The sequence below is a fragment of the Mobula birostris genome, chromosome 5, assembly GCF_030028105.1.
Source record: "Mobula birostris isolate sMobBir1 chromosome 5, sMobBir1.hap1, whole genome shotgun sequence".
In the NCBI taxonomy this organism is placed as follows: domain Eukaryota; kingdom Metazoa; phylum Chordata; class Chondrichthyes; order Myliobatiformes; family Myliobatidae; genus Mobula; species Mobula birostris.
This window is the reverse complement of record NC_092374.1, coordinates 77,602,347-77,626,823: the sequence shown is the minus strand read 5'-3', so window position 1 is coordinate 77,626,823 and position 24,477 is coordinate 77,602,347.

Here is a 24,477-nt window from a genome sequence, read left to right as displayed (position 1 = left end):
GGTAGAGCGTGCTGTATCTCCATTTCTGTTGCATGTTTGTTTTTGGTGACGCAGTTTCATTTTAAAACGGTTGTGCATTCTGTTGTAAGATACCATTATTATTTGGACTGGAAATTTTTGCTAGATGTGTTGATTTACTCAATTCCAACATTCGAAGGGAGAGTGAAGAATTCATCGAAGTGCAGGATCGAAGGATCGAGAGAAGTCGGCATCATTTGGCAGTTTAATAAAGGATCGACCTTATTGAGACTTCATTGGAATAGCAACCTGCATCGAGATAACTCTTGCCAAAAGATCAATAAGTTCAGGCAAAGGTGTGCTCTCTCTCTCTAAAAGAATTTAAGGTCAGTCGATTTAAACTGTTTATTTTCGGCATCGTGAATCCTGTGGACAGAACCAGCAGTAAAGTTGCGTCTGTGAAGAAATTCTTCTCCAGAGAAGTCTCTCCCAATTGAACGTGTAAATCTGTTGGACTTTCGAAGTTATCGCTTTAAGAACTATACCTGACTGTATTGCTTTAAGAACTGTTTTCACACTTAACGCTTTAAGAACCAGAGCCGAGTGGTGAGTTGGTGAACGGCTGCATATCTGTTAACTTCCAGTTATAGCTTTCATTTGTTTTTTTTCCCCTTATCGTTTATCGGTGTTTAATAAAGGTTTGGTTATTTTTATATAACCTGTCTCGATTGATATTCATTGTTGCCGGTTATGTAACATAAACAGTGGGGGCTCGGCCAGTAAATGTTCTGATTTTGAGTTTAGGTGCTGGTAATTGCCATTCTGATTTGGAAAAGGGAAATACCCGATTTTTTTTTTTGGTTTGATTGGTGTGTGTGTTGTATTCGACAACAATGGATATCGGTGGGTTTTTGAAGACGCCTGACTTGGGATTTTTAGAGAATGTGCGAAAACCTGAGGTATTGGAGATTGCTAGGAAGTTGGATATTAAAGGAATTACGAGAAATTCTACCAAGGCTTTCATACAAAGAAAAATTGCTGAACATTATATTACTTTGAATTTATTTGATTAGGAGGTGTTAGATAAGTTTCCAATGAGTAATCTGGAAATGCAGTTACATCTTGAACAAATAAAGTTAAAGCAATTAGAAGCTGATTTGGAAAAGAGTCGGTTAGAAGCTGTAAATAAACAGAAGGAATTCGAGGCTATGGAGGCTATTAAAAAAAGGGAATTCGAAGAAAGCGAAGCCCTTAAAAAAAGGGAATTTGAAGAAAGAGAAGCCCTTAAAAAAAGGGAGTTTGCAGAAAGAGAAGCTGATAACCAGAGGAAATTCAAGCTAGGGATGCAGAAATTAAAGTTTGGGAGTCAGTCTTCTGGTTCTACGAAACAGTCTATTGCTAGTCATGACGTTATTTTGGCTCCTCCATTTAATGAAGCTGATGTGGACACATATTTCCAACATTTCGAAATAGTTGCTCTGAGTTTAAAGTGGCCGAAGGGCCAATGGCCGGTGATGTTACAAAGTGTAATTAAAGGCAAGGCACAACAAGTTTATACAGCTTTAAATGCTGAGCAAGCGCTGGATTATGATATTGTTAAGCAGAATATATTAAAGACATACAAAATGGTTCCGGAAGCGTATAGAGGAAGATTTAGAAGTTTGAAGAAATCAGTGGAAAAAACTTATGTGGAATTTGCCTATGAGAAATCTGTGTGTTTTGAGAGATGGGTTTCCTCTAAAAATGTGAATGGGGAGTATAATAAATTAAAACAGCTGATTTTGCAGGAGGAATTTAAAAGAAGCATTCCTGGTGAAGTGAGAACATACTTAAATGAACGGGACACTGCTACATTGCAGGAGATTGTTAAGTTGGCTGATGAGTATGTTTTAATTCACAAGAATAAATTTTCTCCAGGTAAAATTTTTAAAAGGAAAAGTAGCACAAAGAGTCAAGGTAAACCAGAAATTAAATCTGAAGTTAGTGAGAAAAGTAAGGAAGAAGGGAAATATGTGAAGGAAAGACATTTTGGTATTATTTGTAATTATTGAAAGAAACCTGGACATGTAGTAGCTAATTGCTTCCGATTGAAAAGGAAGGAGAAAGAAGTGGCCCCAGACGCTTGTGTGCAGCATATTGAAAAACCTGTAAAGCCACAGGGTTTAGAAAATATTAATGAAGATGTGTCAGAGTCTGACCAAGTTAAGAAGGGATATGAAGCTTTTATAACAGAAGGATTTGTATCCTTGAAAGAAGGATCCAATGCAGTACCAATAGGATAATTGGAGGTACTGGAGCTTCACAATCACTGATATTAGACAGTGTGTTAAGGTTTAGTGATGAGTCTGACATTGGTAAGGTAAACTATATAAGAGGGGTAGGGAGTGCCCTTATGCCAGTACATTTACATAGAGTAAATTTAAGGTCAGGATTAGTTACAAGGGTTGTTAAAGTAGGACTACAATCCAATTTACCTGTGAATGATGTTTCTCTTTTGTTAGAGAATGATTTAGCAGGTGGACAAGTTTTTCCTGAAGTGCATTTGACAATCAATTCAAATTCTGAGGAACCACAGAGGGATTCTAACACAGATTCTTCCTGTGCTGTAACAAGAGCTATGGCTAAAAAGACTGATGTAAAGGATGAGGTTGTTACCCATGACAGTTCAAATCAAGATTTGAATTTTGAGGATGTATCAGAAACTTTCTTGCCTACCTTATTTGATCAGGATTTTGATGGTAAGTCTGATCAGGAAGATTTGTCTTTATCTCAGAAGGAGATGATAGCAGAGCAGGGTAGAGATCCTGAGATAGTTAAATTAAAAGAACAAGCTCTTCCAGATAGTGAAATTGGAAAAGTACCAGTCGGATATTATTTTGAAAAGGTGGTATTAATGAGAAAGTGGAGATCACCTACAATTCCTGCTAATGAGGAATGGGAAGTTAATCATCAGGTAGTAGTTCCTAAAGTTTGCCAAAATGAGATTTTGACTATGGCTCATAGTATTCCTTTGGGTGGTCATTTAGGGGTAAAGAAAACTATGAACAAAGTTTCTAAACATTTTTATTGGCCTAGTTTAAGATGAGATGTGGCGACATTTTGTAGAACAAGTCATACATGTCAAATTGTTGGTAAACCTAATCAGGTTACTCCAGTGGCCCCACTGCAACCAATTCCAGCGTTTGGTGAGCCGTTCTCAAAAATCATTGTAGACTGTGTAGGTCCTTTGCCAAAAACTAAAACTGGACATCGATATTTATTAACTATAATGTGCAAGCGTCTAGGTTTCCCAAGGCAGTACCTCTTAGGAACTTAACAGCCAAAACTGTGACAAAGGCTCTTATAAAATTCTTCACTTATTTTGGGTTGCCTAAGGAAATACAGTCAGATCAAGGTAGTAATTTTATGTCTGGATTGTTTCAACAGATAGTTTATAAACTGGGAGCAAAGCAGATTATTTCCTCAGCCTATCATCCAGAATCACAAGGAGCCTTGGAGAGATTTCATTCTACACTAAAAACTATGATTAGGACATATTGTGTGGAAAATGAAAAGCACTAGGATGAAGGTATACATTTACTACTTTTTCAACAATAGAAAAAGAATTGTTATCTCTTGTTTTAGCTTTGCAACATTTTGAAGTATATGTTGGTTCTACACATAAACCACTCACAGTTTATACCAATCACAATCCATTAGTGCTTTTGAGTAAGATGAAAAACAAAAATAGAAGATTATTAAATTGGAGTTTAATGTTACAGGAGTACAATATTTTGATCACTCATATTAAGGGTAAAGATAATGTGATTGCTGATTGTTTGTCTAGATGTTAAATGTATGATGAAAATTTGTTTTTTTTGGAGTGATATTTTAACATTTGTAACACTCCTACTGTACATTAGTTTGTAAAGGGCTGAAAGATAAGATTGTATGCATTGTGTATTTTGTAAATTTTATACCTTTGTATTTTTTTGTATAAATTGTTAAAATTTTGTTCTTCAAGAGACCAATTTTTTTGGAGGGAGGTGTTACATGCTCAAGGAGACCTGTTTTTTTTGGTGAGAATGTTGTAATGGTTTTTGGAGGTCACCTGGTGTGATTTTCCTGCCGATGTAAGGTCACATGATGACATGTGCTCCGTGACTATATAAGGGTTGACCCAGGTGACGCAGTTGGGTTTTGAGTTTGTAGATTTCCAGGTAGAACATGCTGTATCTCCGTTTCTGTTGCATGTTTGTTTTTGGTGATGCAGTTTCATTTTTAAAACAGTTGTGCATTCTGTTGAAAGATACCATTATTATTTGGACTGGAAATTTTTGCTAGATGTGTTGATTTACTCAATTCCAACATCCGAAGGGAGAGTGAAGAATTCATCGAAGTGCAGGATTGAAGGATCGAGAGAAGTTGGCATCATTTGGCAGTTTAATAAAGGATCGACCTTATTGAGTCTTCGTTGGAGTAGCAACCTGCATCGAGATAACTCTTGCCAAAAGATCAATAAGTTCAGGCAAAGGTGTGCTCTCTCTCTCTAAAGGAATTTAAGGTCAGTCGATTTAAACTGTTTATTTTCGGCATCGTGAATCCTGTGGACAGAACCAGCAGTAAAGTTGCGTCTGTGAAGAAATCCTTCGCCAGAGAAGTCTCTCCCAATTGAACGTGTAAGTCTGTTGGACTTTTGAAGTTATCGCTTTAAGAACTATATCTGACTGTATCGTTTTAAGAACTGTTTTCACATTTAACGCTTTAAGAACCAGAGCCGAGTGGGTGAATGGCTGCATATCTGTTAATTTCCAGTTAAAGCTTTCATTTGTTTTTTTTTCCTTATCGTTTATCGGTGTTTCATAAAGGTTTGGTTATTTTTATATAACCTGTCTCGATTGATATTCATTGTTGCCATTTATGTTACAACTATATTAATGATAATATAACAAAACACCATGCAATGAAAAATAACAGGCTTGAGCGGAGCAAACATGGATGTATGAGAAGTAAATCATGTTGGCAAATCTACAGAACCCCCTTGAGGATGTGAGTGGTAGAACAGGTAAGAGGTAACCAGTGGAAGGGGTGTATTAGGATTCTCAAAAGGCTTTAGATAAAATCTTGCACCAGGTGTTGATCTGCAAAAGCAGAAATGTGGGATTGGGGATTGATGTGGATTGAGAAATGGTTATTAGAAGTGTCAGTGCATTTCTAGCGGTCTAGGTGAGATCACACCTGGAGTACTTTGTGTAGTTTGGTCACTTTCTCCACAGAGGAAGTACATGCCATGGAGGCAGACCACACTTGTACACTTGGGAGTCAAGGTGTATGTGGTTGCTCTATGTGAAAAGATCAAAGATATTGGAGTCTCTGGAATTTAGAAGAATGAGAGGAAACCTTATCAAAACTTTTAAAAGCTTTAAAGGGCTTGATATGTCAAGTGCAGGGAAAACATTTATCCTGATCGATATATAATCAATGAATAGAGGAACAGTATTTGAGAATAAGGGGTTGACTATTTATCCTGATCGATATACCATTGATGAATAGAGGGGCAGTGCTTGAGAATAAGGGGTTGACTATTTATGCTGATCAATATACAATCGATAAATAGAGGGGCAGTATTTGAGAGTAAGTGTCACAGTGAGGCATTGGGAACAGACCCAAATGCAAGACACAGACACTGAAGTACAAGGAACAGGACTTGACTAGAGTAGGGACGTGACAGGATTCAGGCAAGGAACAGGGACTAGAACGCAGACTTGCCTAGGGAAAGCAGGACCAGGACTAGAAATCATGGACTAGGAGACAAGGCTTGGACTCCGAGCCTGAGACTGGACAAGGACCCAGAACCTGGGTCTTGCCTCGGGCTCGGACCCCAGAACAAGGCAAGGACATGACATGGCTTCAGGACAGGACGTGGCCTGGGCCTTGGGTCTTGATGCTTGGGTTCTTGGAGCTTGGCTTGGGATCTTCGAGGCTTGGGTTCTTGGAGCTACTCCTGGGCAGGACGCAGAACTCCACCCCACAGAGGCAAGGACAGGGAGAGACGGACCCAACTGCAGGGTAACGGCAAACACCTGCTTACCCAACGGAGGCAAGGGACAGGAAGGGACAGGACCAACTGCAGGGTAACAGCAATCAGCCTGGCTTACCCAAGGGAGGGAAGGGACGGGAAGGGACAGAACCAACTGCAGGGTAACAGCAATTACAGCCTGGCTTACCCAACAGAGGCAAGGACAGGAAAGGAGCTCAATTTGGGGTGGCTCTGAGTCTCGGGGCAGCCAGCAACCTTGGATGGCTACAGAAACAGCCAAATCCATACCACAATGACTGCTCCAACAAGTGTCAACAAGGCTCCATGAAGCAGTGGTCCTCCAACCAGGCCTAGAGATCACAAATGGTTTCACTAGCCTTCCATCAGCAGGTTGCTCCAAGGGGATCTTGACAAGACAAACAGCAGCACACACTCAACCCCAAGGCTACTTATATTCCAAGCCCAAAGATAGGAATCAGGTGCCTATGATTAACTCAACCAAATGAGGGAGAGGTGGAAGACCCAGAGTCCTGAGTCCATGGACCGGACCGTGAACCGGAATGCAGACTTCACGGACCAGACCATGACAATAAGGGGCTGACTATCTACGCTGATTGATATATAATCGATGAATAGAGGGGCAGTATTTGAGAATAAGGGGTTGACAATTTATGCTGGTCAATATATAATCGACGAACAGAGGGGCAGTATTTGAGAATAAGGGGTTGATTATTTATACTGATCGATATACGATCGATGAATAGAGGGGCAGTATTTGAGAATAAGGGGTTGACTATTTATCCTGATCAATATATTATCGATGAATAGGGGGGCAGTATTTGAGAATAAGGGGTTGACTATTTATCCTGATCGATATACGATCGATGAATAGAGGGACAGTATTTGAGAATAAGGGGTTGACTATGCTGATTGATATATAATCGATGAATACAGGGGCAGTATTTGAGAATAAGGGGTTGACTATTTATGCTGATCGATACATGATCAATGAATAGAGGGGAAGTATTTGAGAATAAGGGGTTGACTATTTATGCTGATTGATACATGATCAATGAATAGAGGGGCAGTATTTGAGAATAAGGGGTTGACTATTTATCCTGATCAATACATTATTGATGAATAGGGGGGTAGTATTTGAGAATAAGGGGTTGACTATGCTGATTGATATATAATCGATGAATACAGGGGCAGTATTTGAGAATAAGGGGTTGACTATGCTGATTGATATATTATCCATGAATAGAGGGGCAGTATTTGAGAATAAGGGGTTGACTATTCATCCTGATCGATATACGATCGATGAATAGAGGGAGAGTATTTGAGAATAAGGGGTTGACTATTTATGCTGATCGATACATGATTAATGAATAGAGGGGCAGTATTTGAGAATAAGGGGTTGATTATTTATACTGATCGATATACGATCGATGAATAGGGGGGCAGTATTTGAGAATAAGGGGTTGACTATGCTGATTGATATCTAATCAATAAATAGAGGGGCAGTACTTGAGAATAAAGGGTTGACTATTTATCCTGATCGATATGCGATCGATGAATAGAGGGGCAGTATTTGAGAATAAGGGGTTGACTATTAATGCTGATCGATACATGATCAATGAATAGAGGGGTAGTATTTGAGAATGAGGTGTTGACTATTTATGCTGAAAGCCTTCACTGAGCAGGCTCTTCAGCCCACAATGTTGTGCCAACTTTTTAACCTGCACTAAATTCAATCTAACCCTCCTTCCAACATAACCTTTCAATTTTGTATTACCCATGTCCCTGTCTAAAAGTTTCTGAAAATTTTCTAATGTATCTGCCTCTATCGCCACCCCTAGAAGGTCATTCCATGCACCTGCCATTCTCTGTGTAAAAAACTTATCTCTGATATCCTCTTATATTTTCCTCCGGTCACCTTAAAATTTTGCCACATCCTATTATCAATATCTGCTCTGGGGAAAAGTCTCTGGCTGTCCACTCCATCTATGCTTCTTGTCATCTTGTTCACCTCTGTCAATTCACCTCTGATTCTCCTTTACTCCAAAAAGAAAATCCCTGGCTCGCACAACCTATCCACATATGATATGCCCTCTCATCCAGGCAGCATCTTGGGAAATCTCCACTGCACTCTCTCTAAAGCTGTCACTTCCTTCTTATAATAAGGTGACGTGAACTGACCACAACTGAAAGTGTGGTCTAAACAACTTTTCATAGAGCTATAATGTTATCTCGTGGCTCTTGGTCTTAATCTTCCACCTTACTAATGTGTTCAGCAACTTTAAGGTATCTATGGATGTGGACCCCAAGATCTTTCTGTTCCTCCACACCACCAAGAATCATGCCACTAATTCTGTGTTCTGCTTTCAAATTCAACCTTCTGAAATGAAACACCTTGCACTTTTCCTCTGGAAGGGGGTATGACAAGTTTATTGCAAATATGATTGATACAATTGGAAACTAGAAATGAGTTTCATTCTATGAAGATATGACCAGAAAGATAATGACAAAAGAAAGTGTTGGAAATACTCAGCAAGTCAGACAGAATCTTTAGTGAAAAAGTTAGCGTTAGCATAAGACCATAACACCAAACGACATCGTAGCTGAATTAAGCCAGTTGGCCCATCGAGTCTGCTCCACCATTCCAGCATGGCTGATCTATTACCCTTGTCAACCCCAGTCTCTTGCTTTCTCCCCATAACTTCCGACACTCTTAAAAATCAAGAGCCTATCTAACTCCGTTCTAAATATACCAATGAATTGGCCTCTACAGCTGCTTGTAGCATGAATTCCTCAGATTCACCACACTCTGGGAAAAGAAATTTCTCATTATCTCTATTACAAAGAGACATTGTTGTATTCTGATCCTGTGCCTTTTGGCCTTAGACTCACTAGCTATTGGAAACATCCTCTCCATGTCCACCCTATCTAGGTTTCCAATTTTCGATAGGCTTCAATGAGATCCTTCCTCATTCTTCTAAACTCCAGTGAATACAGGCCTAGAGCCATCAAACACTTCTTATAAGTTAACCCTTTCATCCTGGGCTCAGTCTCATGAATCTTCTCAGGCCCATCTCCAGTGCCAGCACATCCTTTCTTAGATAAGAGGCCCAAAACTGCCCACCATGTTCCAAGTACCATCTAACAAATGCCTTATAAATACACAGCATTACATCCATGCTCTTATACTCTAGTCCTCTTGAAATGAATGCTAACTTTGCATTTGCCTTCCTTGCTCCCAACTGCAAGTTAACGTTTAGGAAATCCTGAAATAGGACATCCAAGTCCCTTGGAGCCTCAGATTTCTGAATTTGCTCACTGCCTAGAAAATAGTTAACTCCTTTATTCCTTCTACCAAGGTGCATGACCATACACTTCTGTACACTGTATTCCAGCTGCCATTTATTTTCCAATTCTCCTATTCTGTCAAAGTCTTTCTTCAGACCACCTGCTTCCACAACACTACCTGCCCTTCCACCAAACTTTGTATTATCCACAAAATTGTAAAGGGGTTGGCCCAACATCAACCCCTGTGGAACATCACTAGTCACCTGTAGTCTACCAAGAAAGGTCCCTTTTATTCCCACTCTTTACCTCCTGTCAGTCAGCCAATCCTCTATACTTGCTAGAATCTTTCCTGTAAGTACCATTGGCTATTATCTCGTTGAACAGCCTCATGTGCACCTTGTCAAAGGCCTTTTAAAAATCCAACTAAACAACATCCAGTGACTCTCCTTTGTCTATCCAGCCTGTTATTCCTCAAAGAATTCCAACAGATTTGTCAGGCAAAATTTCCCCTTAAGGAAGCTAACATCAGCCCATTTTATCATGTTCCTCTAAGTACCCTGTAATTTGATCCTTATCATTTCAAATCAATGACGAGGCATTCTTTCTCCACAGACACAACCAGAACTGATGAGTACATTCTGTTTTTATTTCAGATTTCCAGTATCTGGAATACTTTTGCTCTTTGGTGATCTTTAGCCAAAGCCACGGATGGAGTGGGCACAGATGGTGGAAATTTGTTTTGAGCATCATCCATATCTCAAATTGGGGACACTCATTTGAACAGCAATCAAGCCTGCAATACAATGTCAAGTGGGAAATCAAGCCTAAAACACTCTGAGTTGTTAAATGTTTTTCATGTCAAGGATAACATTTCTATTTGAGTTCTTGTGTGAATATTGTGGAGAGCTGCAGCTCCCATATAAAACCCATTTTAAGCCAAATTTTAAATTAGATCTGCATCAATTACACCAATGTAAATATTGATCTAAGAATTGTTAAGTGGTATGAGTGTTTTCTGGAATTCTGCCTTAAAGATGAGTAAATTAGCAACTTATTTGCAAAAAGAAAGATTTTCTTGCTTTCTGGCTGAGCTATCGTGGTTCCAGAGTTACCAACCTTTCACAAGCCCCATTTAGCACTGAAAGCAGCGTTTAGGCTTTGTGCTGGAAACACTTATGGACCAGAAGGGGTGTGTTAGACCGCCATTTGTCACAGCACTAGTGCATTCTGCAGCATCTGCTCAGAATAGGTCTGGATGATATTTGAACAGTGTTGAAGTTGTGAATATCCCACTTGTCTGAAGCAAGTTTTTGAGTTGTAGGAGAGAGCATGAGGATTGGGGGTTGGGTTTGCATCACCAAGAAAGATATGTGACCAGTATTCTTTTGGGGTGGGACATTGTTCAGGAAGGATTGGAGTCAATGACTGCGTAGAATAAGCAGGGCTTTTTTGGTGGTCTTGAGAAAACATTGGTTTGGGACTATGGTATGATTGAATAATCAGGAGTAGAATGTTTGGAGGATGGAGTTCTGTATTTTTTGGGAGGTGAAGGGAAGTCAGGGGGAACCTGGAGAAATAAATTGCTTGCTCTTGGTTACAGAAGTAAGATCAGAGACTCGAAAAATCACAGGTAGGTATATGAGGGGTGATTGATAAGTTCGTGGCCAAAGGTAGAAGGAGATGAGGAGAAACTTCAAACTTTCTGCAGTCTCACTCAAAGAGTTGAACTGCACGTGCATGTAACAAGAGCTGTATAACTCATCTCCTTCTACCTTAGGCCATGAACTTATCAATCACCCCTGCTGTGGACCACCTGGAGGTCCAAGGCGCTCTTGTTACATACACGTACAGTTCAACTCTTTTAGTGAAAATGCAGAAAGTTTGAAGTTAATAACTCATCTTCTTCTACCTTAGGCCACGAACTTATCAATCACCCCTGTGGACCACTTCTGCAAAGAGGGGATCCGTATGCTCCACGACCGCTGGACTAAGTGTGTACATGTAGGAGGGGACTATGTTGAAAAATAAATGTGCTAGGTTTTGTAAAATTGACTCCTTCTACCTTAGGCCACAAACTTATCAATCACCCCTCATATATGGTATTTCCAGTCACGTATAGTCTTAATAAAATATGGCTTTCCCAGAAGGCCCAGTGATGGTCACACCCAAGGCAAATGTTTTAACTTGTCAAAGTATCATGTCACCTTGTGCTGGGGTGATTGTCCAGGCCAGTATCTAAATGACATGGAAAGACCTAGAAATGGTCTTTCATTCCAGCTAAAATTCCACTCTAGAATTGTGCTTCACTCCAGCTATATATTTTTTTTGTTTTGCAATGCTGAAAAAATGGACATAATGGAATGCGCTTTTTTAACGATAGCATTTCTAGCACAAATACAGAGCCTGCATGATGGTAGATTAACGTTCTGCTATAAAATCAGCCGAGGTAGCCTTATAGAGGTGGCTGAGTGTGTGTTCCTTCATGCAGGGCAAATGTTATTAAAGCTATTCCTTGATTTAATCTGACCCATGGATTATTACAGATTATGTTTCAACTAGTCAAAATGAATCAGAGAGGTAAGTGAATAAAACATCTCTTCAGAAAAGGGAAGAAATAGTCTGGTTAGATGAGTGAGATCTTCAGTGGATCAGAGGGGATCAAATCCATCATGATAGTGCAAACCGTTTGTATTGATGACCAGACAGAGAGGGATTATCACACATAGTCAGCCTCACTAATACACTTGAAAACTACATTCTTAGTTTGAGATTGAATTTTTCATCATAGAATCACAGTTGAGTACAGCAAAACCAGCACTGGAAGGTCATTCAATTAATAACATTCATACTGAATTTATATATTTGATTCTGTTTGATTCCACTGTCGCGTACTCCATGACGGGAATAAAGAACCAGCAGAAATAGAAAACACTTTGGAGTCCGGTATTGCTATTACCTAATAATATTTATTAGTAACTACACAATACAGTAATATAAATGTAGATAAATCAAACAGATTAGCAATGATTATATATATATAAGTAAGTAAATCAGTGTGGAAATATATATGAAAATCAAGCTTCTTCAAGTCTAGGGGTAAAAACATAGTCTTACGACAATGAGTAAATTTCAGTTCAGTTCGTAGTGTTGAGTTGAGTAGTGATAGAGAGGGAGAGATTTGAGTCTTCAGGTGAGCTGACGCAGTCAATCTTCTCATTGTCCTCCGAGATCCTTTAAAAGTCACCGACTGTGACTTCAACAAAGGGGGCCGGTTTTCTGTGGTGGAGCTATCACCCAGGCAAGGGTGGACACATGGACAACTCCCCACCGGTCACTGCCTTTTCTTTTCTCTGCAAGAGCCGCTGATCAATCCGCCTGATCGATCCTCCAAAAACCCACTTTTCTGAGGGCATAACAAAGCTCATTCAGTGTCCAAGACATGTGTCTATATCATCTGACCTCCTAGTTATCTCACCGTACTGGATACCAGCTGTCATTCAAATAATTCCTCCTTCCTCTCTCTCTGTAAAAAATGCAAGCAGGCGATGACCTTGAGAAGTATCAACACGCTACTGAAAAATCATAACATCGATTGTCCATCAAATAACACCGCCCTCGGTTACCATGGCAACTGACAAGCTGCTCGGTGCTGTCTCCAACTCAGCAGAAATCCAAAAATTAGCCAGTTCTTTCTCGTGTCTTAAAGTGACAGTCCTACAGTTAGTCTCCGTCTCTCTCTCTCCCCAAAACAAGATATTGGTGGTAAATAACTCTCTCTCTCTCTTTTCAAAAGCACAGTTAATAGGGGCAAACCAGCACAGTTCATAGGGGTAATTCAAGACCCCGTCACACCACAAATGGCTGCCCAAATACTTTCCTTTTAGAATTTTATCCAGCTCCATTCTTGAATGCTATAAGTGAATCTTTCTCCATTATTCAGTGCATTCCGATATCAGTAACTCACTGCCTACAGAAAATATCCTCTTGTTACTTTCAGTGCATTGCCAATCATGTTCAATCTACATCCTTTGGTTCCCTACATCGCTCCTAAACTTTAGCATCTGGAATTGAACACAATTGTGGTTGAAGCAATTCTTTACGAAAGTCCTTCTAAGTAAAGGACTAGGATACCAGAGCATGGAAGGGGTGGCTAGACCTCTGTTTGATGCAGATCTCCAGTGTGCTCAAGGGCTGTTGGTTGATTTTGGATTGTGAATATCAAGGACTTTGGGTCATTACCCTGCTCCTCCAGTAAGTTTCCCACGATGACTCTGTCAAGTGCATGCACCACCACATGTGAGTTTACTCGACCGCTGGGCAAATTCCCAAACCTCACCAAGCCCACTTTCTCAACTACAGTCACAAAACATGGGGTCGAGCACCATATTTCCACAGCTGCCCCCCCCCCCCCCCCCAGGATCATGCCTACTTGCATAGTAGGATAGTAGGCAACATGCTGAGTTTGCCAACATGGAAACGCTTGGCTTACTGCACAGGTCGAATAGCCTCTGGGCTTCACCACACCACATGGTCCCTAAGCCCAGTGACGGTTGCCACCCACATGGCGATTACTAATGCCTTAATGAGGTCACCACCCACGGTCATTACCTGGTCCCACCCATCCAAGACTTTTCAGCATGTTTAGCCGGAAAGTTTTTTTTCCCTAAAGTTGACTTAGTTAAGGGCTATCATCAGGTGCCTGTGTGCTTAAAGAACATTCCCAAAATAGCTGTGATAACCCTGTTTGGCCTCTTTGAGTTTCTGTGCTGAAAGGTGTAGTACAGACCCTCCAATAGCTGATAGACTCTGTAATAAAAGAATTAGGTTTTCTTTTTGTTTACCTGGTTGCCATGCATCCAAATCCAAACACATATCACATCTCCTCACACTTTTCGAGCATTCAAGCCAACACAGGTTAATTATTAATCCTGTAAAATGCCAGTTTGGGTTGTCAACCATTGACTTTCTCAGCCATTGCATCTCTGCAGAAAGTGTGAAACTCCTCCCACCAAAAGCCTCTATTATTATGGATTTCCCACCACATCGCTCTACTAAAAAACTGCAAGGTTTTAGGCACGGTGAATTTCTATCACCACTTCATTCCGCAAGCTGCTGAACTTATGTTCTTCCTTAAAAGCAATGCCCCTAATCATGTGCTTGACTGGTCAGTGACACCAAACAAGCTCTTTCCAACGGGACCCTACCTGCACACCCACTCCCAATGCACCTATCGCATTACTCTTGATGCTTCAGGCTATGCTGTGGGTGTTGTGCCCAAACAGTTGGTCAGAGGGATTGGACAGATGCTCACCTTCTTCCACCTCCCCTGAAAGGGAGTACAGCATGTTTGACTGTGAGCTTCTCGGTCTCTATCTGGCTGTCCACCATTTTCAATTTCTGCTAAAGGGTCATTATTTCACAGCTTTCATTGACCACAAACCCCTCATGCATGCGATGGCCAAAATATTAGACCCTTCGTCTGCATATCAGAGTTCATGACTGACATACAACACATTAAGGGGAAAAATACTGCCATGGCTGATTGCCTCTCACAGCTGATTGCCATTGAAGCCATAGACATAAGGTTCACTATGCTGGTATGGCAGCCAACCGAGCTACTGACCCAGAGGTCAAGGCTTACCGAACCGCACACACGGCCCTGCGGCTGGCTGACATTAAGTTCGGTGAAGCTGGGATTTCTCTCCCATGCAATGTCTCAACCAGTCACCTTCACCTCAAAATGGAGTTGTATTGTTTTTAACTCCATTTACAGTCCCTCTTAAGTTTGTGTGGCATGGCCTTAGATTGGGGTGCCAGCAGGCAAAAGTTAACTGTCATGTTTGGGTGCCATTGGCAGTGTGACCATGCCAGAGTGGACCTGGTTGGTCCAGGTCCTCTCTCCCTCAGTTTCACCCACCTCCTTGCCATAGTGGACCATGGACCATACCACCAGGTGGCTGGATGTCGTCCCTCTAGCATTGATGACAGCCACAGATGTGGCTCAGTCGTTTATCAGCACCTGGGTTGCTCGGTTTGGCACTCCATCTGATACTTCCTCTGACCACAGTCCCCAATTCACATCAGACCTCTGGGCTGCAACGGCCCAGAATCTCGGCATTAAGCTACATCGCACCACAGCGTATCACGCACAGTCCAATGGCGTAAGCGAGTATTTTCACCACTCCTTAAAGGCTGCTCTGAGTGCTTCCCTGACTGATGGGTGTTTGCCTGATCATCTCCTGTGGATCCTGCTGGCGCTCAGAATGGCTCCAAAAAAAGGACCTGCAGTCGTCCGCGGCTGAGTTGGTACACGGGCAGCCAGTATGAGTGCCAGGTGATTTTATGGTCAGTCTTTCAGCAGAATTCCGCCATCCTCAGCAAACTCAATTCCTTTGCACCTGTTCCTGCCTCCCATCATGGCATACAGCACTCTGTTGACCTACATTCCATCTCATTCATTTTCAAATGACATAACGTTTGAACCTACTATACCCTCTACTGTGCCTACTGTCTTGTTCATTATTTATTATTATTTATTGTAGTGCCTGCACTGTTTTGTGAACTTTATTCAGTCCTGGATAGGTCTGTGGTCTAGTGTAGCTTTTGTGTTTTTTTTTCACACGTAGTTCAGTGCAGTTTTTGTATTGTTTCATGTAGCACCATAGTCCTGGAAAACGTTGTCTCATTTTTACTATGTTCTATACCAGCAGTTATGGTTGAAATGACAATAAAAAGTGACTTGACTTGACTTGACTTGAGCAACATCTCCTTAGGCCCCCTTATGAGGCCTGTGCCATGTTTAGAATGGAAGGAGAAGACTTTTATCATAGATAGGAGGGGTAAACCTGACTGTATTGTGGCGGATCAACTTAACTGACCCACCAAGATTTGGAGGATTCCCCTACCATGCTTCTGCCATCACAACATGACCATGAGTGTGTCAACACACCTCTGCATGAGCCAGAGGGGAACCTGGTGTTCCTCCACTCATGGAACATAGGACCCGAGCTAGGCGGCTCATCCGATGTCTGGACAGGCTCACAATGCCCATTTTGGTGAAGTCAAGAGCAGGGACTGTGTATGGTAATATAGTTGGTGGAAACGTACAAAACTCACAACCACCAACATTGAGTTGGGTTTCACTTTAAGAGGCTGGTCTGATGTGATGACATAATGATGTGAACTATTGTACCACGCTTTATAGTCAGTGCTTGGTTCACAATAAAGGAGTGGCTATGGTTTCCCTTTAACTTAAAATGCTTCTGCTGTTTTATATGGAAAAACCTGCAATACCTCTGTAATGGCCACATCAGAAGTAATCATGAGTCAGGGTACAGGAAGAAGATAGAAAGCTTAGTAACATGGGGTTATGACAGCAAACTTCCCCTCAGTTTCAACAGGATAACGATCTGATCATTGACTTTAGAAAGGGGGTGGTGCACATGCTGCTGACTACATCAACAGTGTTGAGGTTCAGAATGTTTAGAGTGTCAAGCTCCTAGGTGTGAACATTAGTGATCCTACTGTAACTAGAATACCAAGTAGAATAAACACAGTTATTCTACTTTGCCAAGGATCCAGAAAAGAACTAAAGAGGAGAATTAGGAAAGTCAGGATAGGCCATGACAACCCCTTGTCATGTTGGATTAAGGTGAATCCCAGGCCATTCTATAAATACATCAAGAGCAAGAGGATAAGTAGGGAGAGTGTAGGACCACTCAAGGATAAAGAGGGGAACATTTGCTTGGATGTGGATGACATGAGTGAGGTACTTAATGAGTACTTTGCTTCAATATTTACCAAAGGAAAGGATATGGAGGACCAGGAGATCAGTGTTGAGTATATAAACACGCTGGGGCACTTAAAGGTCAAGGAGAAGGAAGTGTTGGGCTTCCTCATGAGTATCTAGGTGGATGTCCCCAGGGCCTCATGGGATTTACCCCAGGTTATTAAAGGAAGCATGAGATGAGATTGCTGGGCCCTTGACCAGTATCTTTGTGTCTTCTCTAGCCAGTCCCGGAGGACTGGCGAGTGGCTAATGTTGTACCTCTATTTAAGATTGGAACAAAGGAAATTCCTGGGAACTATAGACCGGTAAGTCATAACATAAAAACATGTCCTTCAGCCCATCAACTCCACACTAACTATTCTGGTTTCTTACCCAGATTGGGAGTTATTTCTACAGTTTTACTGTTAAACCACAGCATAAAGCTGCTCTTCCCGTATCCGTGATTGACTAGATTAATGATCATTCCTCCTCTGGTTGGAGCGGGCATCTCCTGAATGCTTGGATCTTCTGAATCCATGTTAGCTCACTGTCTGCTGATGGTCCCAGCACATCTGACATTTAATCAGTTTCAAAGCTGTAAGTCTTAAAAGGCTCTGTGGAATATGTTCTCCATCTACAATGGCTGAAGGTGATTGACACCAGAATAGAACAGCGAGTTATCTGGCACATGCAATAATGTCTCCAAGATCTTCCTCTGGTCCAAACTTGTGTTGCAGAAAAACAAGGCATAACTTTGTCTATATTCCAATGTAGCCAATGTTTTTTTACTTAAACCCTCTTGCTCCCAAGCTAGAAGATTTCTTTTGTTAGTCAAATGGAACTAATCAAATTCCCTGAATTTCTTCAGTGACTAGATTTTACCTATGCTTTTAAGTGACTACATGTCTTCAATACCTCAGACCTGCAGCTCTGGCTTGGCCCTTCCCCAGTCTACTATTCTGACCCAAAGATAGGCATTTGACTACCTGTGGTTAATAAGGTCCAATCTATAAAAACAGCTTGCCTTTATAGGATATCATAATTTTGCTAATGTTTCTAATCATATGGGGAAAATAATAGTCTGTATTTACTTACCTCTTGGACAAAGATTAGAGAAAAGGGAAGTGCCAGGAAACACATAACCGACTAAAAGTAAAAACACATATTAAGCAGGATATGTTGGAGGGAGGGTAGATTTAGCTGGCTTAAACTAGGACTCCAGGGGTTAAGTCATAAAAAGAAACTAGAGTGTCATTCCCTGGAAGGCATACAAAAAATACTGGAACTCAGCAGGCCAGGCAGCATCTATGGAAGACTACAGTCCGCATTTCAGGCTGAGACCCTTCAGCAGGAGTGGAGAAAGTAAAGATGAGGGGTCAGAGTTAGAAGGTGGGAGGGGGGGAGGAAGAAACACTGTGTTTATTCTGGGGACTTTTATTTGGGCAGGGTTGAGAGCTCTCTTATTCTCACTTGGTCACCTCAAGGGTTTGCTCAGCAAATCCTACCTCCCTTCTCCTTGATTATGTTAGTGGGACCTACACTTCTTTGTAGTTCTCCCAACGTGCCCATTACTACAACCAACCACGTGACCTAATTTACTTATTATACAATGACCTGAAAGGTCAGCATGAGATGCTGTGATGATAAAACAACCCACAGGGATTAATGATACATTTTGACCATTCAACTCCACCTAAAATGGAAGGGGCCTGTAATGCGTACCATAGATAGGTGAGAGTTCTGCACTTGAAGTTTCAGGCTTAATGTAGTTTGTTCATCTCATGCCCCTGTGATGTTCTAAAATACTTTTACTTTTGTTGCAGTTGTTTAGATCCGTTCTGTTATCTGAAGACAATTATCAGTATTTCAAAAGCTACTCTGATCCTCAAAAGTGTCTTGAGTATGTAAGTGAACAGATACACCTCACAGGACAGTTCTTTACTGCATTTAGGATTACATAATGATAAACATTCCATCCTTAACAGAATGGTAGACATCATGTGATGAACTATGAATGTGATTTATCATTCTGGTTGATTATTGCCAAGGCAGTCGGGTCAATGGGCAACGATAAATATCTCTGGGCTGGCGGGATGTGAAGAGTTAGAACAAAGTGGCTTTAATTTTTAAAGAATGGCATGAGCCTAAATTTATTAACAAAAATATTAACAAAGCTCTGAGGATGTTATAATTGCTGACTTAATTTTCTTGACTTCCTGGCTGTACAGCTTTTGTAACTTTGACCATTCTACGAAGTCCCATAGTCTGTGACCATTTGCTAATGGTTAACTCTTTCTTTCATCCAGATACAGGCACTGACAGCTGTGCACCCTGATGTTCCAAGTTTAAGTAACAGTTGAGGCATTTCACATCTCCACTCAGTGAATGAACAATCTGTTCCCCAGATATACTCTCTGCCTGTATCTCTGGAGTTTTTGAAACTGTGATTGCCAAGAGACCAGGAAACCGTTCCAGCTGACTGCAAGTACACTTGTTCAAACCAAATCTGAACTTTCACCTCTTTGTAGCCACACTTCCTTTTCAATAAATAAAGATAGACTTCTACAAACTAATAAAGGTAGAATCCTTGGAATAAAGCAATTTGTCTGTTCATTGTTTATTGGAATGTGCTGTGGTCTACTAAAAATGTTTTGTTAGAAATTATTAGATTAATGATTAGGGATAAGAGTTTGATCACCAGGTCAACAAGCAAATGAAGGCAAGTTATACAAGAGTACAGTGAAGGAGTTTTACTATTGGGGGACTGTAATTGCAATGTATCTCGAACATATTAAGAGGACCAACTAATCACATTTTAGAATAAAGTATTCTAGTTAGTGTGAACATTACATTGCCTCTCTTGACTTCTGTCCTAACTACAGCAGCTGACTGATACATGCCAAGGTGCCATAAACAAGAATGTATCAACAGCCAAATGATTTACATCAGTTACGCTGATTAAATATTGACCAGTGTACTGGGCAGACACCCCTTTCTTTGAAAGACTCTGAGATATTTTACACTATGCTGAGAAGACAGATAGGACAATGACTCATCGGGTGTCATCAGAATGACCAGTGTTCCCTTAGAACTGTCTCATTTGAGGTGAACCAGTATCCTGGTGGAGACACTTTCTGGAGCTACCCAGAAGGGCTTAAACTAGTTTAGCAGTTGGGATGTTGGGGGGGTGGGGGTGGTGGTTGTGGTTAGTGGTGAGACCCAAAGCAGTAGTATGGCAGATGGGAAAGCTAAGGCAAATGTAGAAGTTAAAACAGTTAAGTCAGCAACTCAGGGAGTAAGTAAGGCTTGATAGGCTGAAATGCATTTATTTTAAATATATACAGATCAAGCAGGTAAACTCAGAGCATGGACTGGTTCATGAGATTGTGACATTACAGCTATTACAGAAATATAGATAGTTGGACGGGCAGGATAGGTAGCTCAATGTGTAGGGTACAGATGACAAAAGCATGATACAGGTAGGTGTAAGGGAATGAGTGTGGGTTTCCGTTTTTGGTCTGGGATGACATCACAGTGGTACATAGACAGGATATTCCTGGGCTGTTATCTAGTGATGTTATATTAATGGAACTTAGAAATAAGAAGGGTGTGATCAGTTTGACGGTATTTCATTTTAGGCCCCTCAATGGTCAGCAGGAATCAGAAGAGATTACAGAAAGCTGTAAGAATAAAAAGGATGTCAAAGTAAGTGGTTTTAACTTCCCTGATGTAAACTGGGTCTCCTATAGTCCTCAGACCTTGGATGGGGAGGAACTTGTAAGTATGTCCATGAAAGTTTTCTGAAAAAATATGCTCGAGAGTGGGCAACCTCCAAGTAAATCAGGCAAGACAGGAGGGTGATATTTCAGAGGGGAGGCACGTTGGGACAAGTAGTCATAATTCAATGAATTTGAATATAATTATAGAAAAAGTTGGCACTGGTCTACAAACAAGTTAAACTCCTAAACTGAGGCAAGGCTAATTTGATAGCATTAAGCAGCAACTTACAAAGGTTGATCGAGAGAAGCTGTTAGCATGTAAAGGCTGTGTTTTTTTCCCCTGAAGTTTAGGAGGTGCAGAGATGACCTTATAGAGGTACAGGTCATGAGGAGCAGAGACAAGGTGAATTAACAGTCTTTCTCCCACAGCAGGGGAGTCTAAAACTAGAGGTTATAGGTTTAAGGTGAGGGAGGAAAGATTTAAAGGTGATCTGAGGGGCAACTTTTTCACCCAGAGGGTGACTGGTATATGGAATGAACTGTCAGAGGACGTGGAAAAAGCGGATATAGTTACAATGTTTAAAGTATATTTTGACAGGTGCATGGATAGGTTTAGAGAGACACAGGCCAAGCAAAAGCAGATTAGACTATCACAGTGAGACAACTTTATTGGCATGACTGGCTTGGATGTCAAAGGCCTTGTTTCCATCCTGTCCAACTCCACTCCCATGATGTGATGCTCTCTCAATATTTTCCTTGGAATAGTAACGGACCCTCATTCCTCCCTCTCTTACAGTTCAGTGCTCATACTATTCATCGCCTCCCATAGTGCAGGCTTTTCACAGTACTCACCTCCCAGTGTAGTATCCCCTCAATATTGCTCTTGGCTAGTGTGCTGTTTCTTCAGTACTGACTCTCCAGCAGTGAGGCCTTCTCTCAGTACTGTCCCTCTGAAAGTGCTGTGGGGCCAAATGTCTTTTTTTTTGCTTTATATGCTGTATGTTCCTAGTCTAAATAAAAATGTCTAACTTGGGGAGGCCATTAGGTGCTTCATTGGATGAATATAGATCCATTTTCTAGCATATGTTTTTATCAATGTCTTCGGTCAGCTAATATTTACTGAGCTTATCATTTTCCAATTTTTAAAATTCAGATGTAGACATACACATGTCAATATGTATAGTGATTCACTTGGACGTCCCTTTAACTTGTTTTTTGCTCACTCTGTTTTTCTGTTCTGAGTAACTGATCCATTGTTGCAGTCCCATTTAGAAAAATGTGTCAGGGATTTTCTTTATTATGCACTTCACGAAGGGTGATGGAGTTTGAAACTCTGCCAGAAGCACTTGACACTAGTCCAGTTATCAAGTTAAATCCAGGATTGGTAGATTATTCTTAAGCAGACAATAGTGTTAAGCTGAATGATAAAGTTTAAGACAAAGGCTAAAGGTGTGAAAGGATACATGGGGTTAAGCCAGAAATTAGTGATGAACTTTGGATTTCTATTCCAATGTGTCTGTTTGCAAAGTTCTAGTGTTGAGAATCATTCTCTGGTAAGATATTCTTTTCCATAATCTGCTCAATCTCCTCCACCTCATTTTATTTCATGTGAGGAATAATTGCCCACGTCATCTTATGGTTTGATGGTTTGATTATGTTTATTCTGCATTGTGAGAGAGCCCAAAGACATCGAGATATTGCTCATTGAAAAAAAGTTAGCAGAGGAAGATAAATTCATAACCACTACGGATTTGAAAGCAAATATTTCTTTGCAAACCATGATGGCGTATTTTGAGTCTGATAGGACATCTTACATTTCCACAATATTTGCAGTACGTAAACTTGATGCATGCTTTGTGAAGTATATGTTAGTGGTACAGTTATGTAATGTGTCACTGAACTTTTGCTTAATATTTCAAAATATCTGATCTCTCCAAGCATGTTAACGGAGTATTAGATTCACCGTCTCATCACTACTCTGAAATGGATATACAAATCAATACAGGATGACTGATACAACTCACACGGGACTTGGATGAAAGGCTGGTGACAAATGTTAAGTGTTCTGTTTGGCTGGGAATATATGGCAGGAGCATTATCCTCGCCCGCCTTTGTTTCCATGTCTGAGTAGAGCTGTTAATTTGTCCATAAATCAGGACATGTTTTTGATATGTGTGCACAGCATTTTGGAGGGGGAGGGAGAGTAGCCAGATGTCATTAGTACATATTGGTACCAATGACATAGGAAGGGAAAGCAAAGAAGTCCTGAAAAGAGAATTTAGGGAGCTAGGCCTAAAGCTGAGAAGCAGGAACTCCAGGATAGAAATTTTTGGCTTGCTACGTGTGCCATGCACCAGTAAGAGCAGAACCAGGATGATTTGGCAGATAAACGCATGGCTGAGAAGCTGATGCAGGGACAGGGCTTCAAGCTCTTGGATCATTGGGATCTCTTCTGAGGGAGGTATGACCTGTACAAATGGGACAGCTGCAACTGAACTTGAGGGGGACCAATATTCTTGCAGCAGGTTTGTTAGAGCTGTTGGAGAGGGTTTAACCTAATTTGGTTGGGGGAGTGGGTGGTGGGAACCGCAGTGAATGGACTCAGGATAGGATGGATGTTAAAAAAGCAAAGATAGCATGCAGTCGGACTGTCAGGAAGGGCTGGCAGATGATAGGACAAAATTGCAGCCAGCTGGGTGAGAATCAGTGCAATAGGGATACGGAATCAAAAAGGGTAGCAAATATAGTACACAAAGTGTTATATCTCAATGCACAGAGTATAAGAAAAAAGGTGGATGATATTGTTGCGCTATTACAAACTGTCAGGCATGATGTTGAGGCCATCACAGAATCGTGGATGAATGGTGGTTGTAGTTGGGAGCTGAATATTCAAGGTTACACTTTGTATCAGAGGGATAGGAAGGCAGGCGGGGGGGTGGTGTGGCTCTGCTGGTAAAGAATGGCATCAAATCATTAGAGAGAAGTGACTTAGGATTGGATGATGTTGAATCCTTGTGTGTTGAGTTAAAAAACTGCCAGGGTAACAGGACCTGATGGCAGTCATATACAGGCCTCCTGACAGTAGCTGGGATGTAGACCACCGATTATAATGGGAAATAGAAAGGGTGTGTCAAAAGGGCAATGTTATGAGAGTCATGGGAGCTTTCAACATGCAGGTTGATTGAGAAAATCAGGTTGGTAATGGATCTCAAGAGAGTAAGCTTGTTGATGCCTATGAGATGGCTTTTTAGATCAGTATGTCATTGAGCTGACTAAGGGATCAACTATATTGGATTGGGTGTTATGTAATGAACCAGAAGTGATTAGGGAGCTTAAGGTAAAAGAACCCTGAGGAGGCAGTGATCACAATATAATTGCGTTCAACTTGAAATTTGATAGGGAGAAAGAGAAGTCTGACATAGCAGTATTTCGTGGAGTAAAGAAAATTACAGTGGTATGAGAGAGGAGTTGTCCAAAGTAAATTGGAAGGAGATGCTGGCAGGGATGACAGCAAAGCAGCAATGGCTTGAGTTTTTGGAAAAAAATGTGGAAGGTGCAGGATAGATGTATTCCAGAAATGAAGAAATACCTGTTCTCCAATTGCAAAATAGTACAACCATCGCTAACAAGGGAGGTCAAAGCTAATGTATAAACAAAAGGAGAGGGCATACAACAAAGCCAACATTGGCAGGAAGATAGAGGATTGG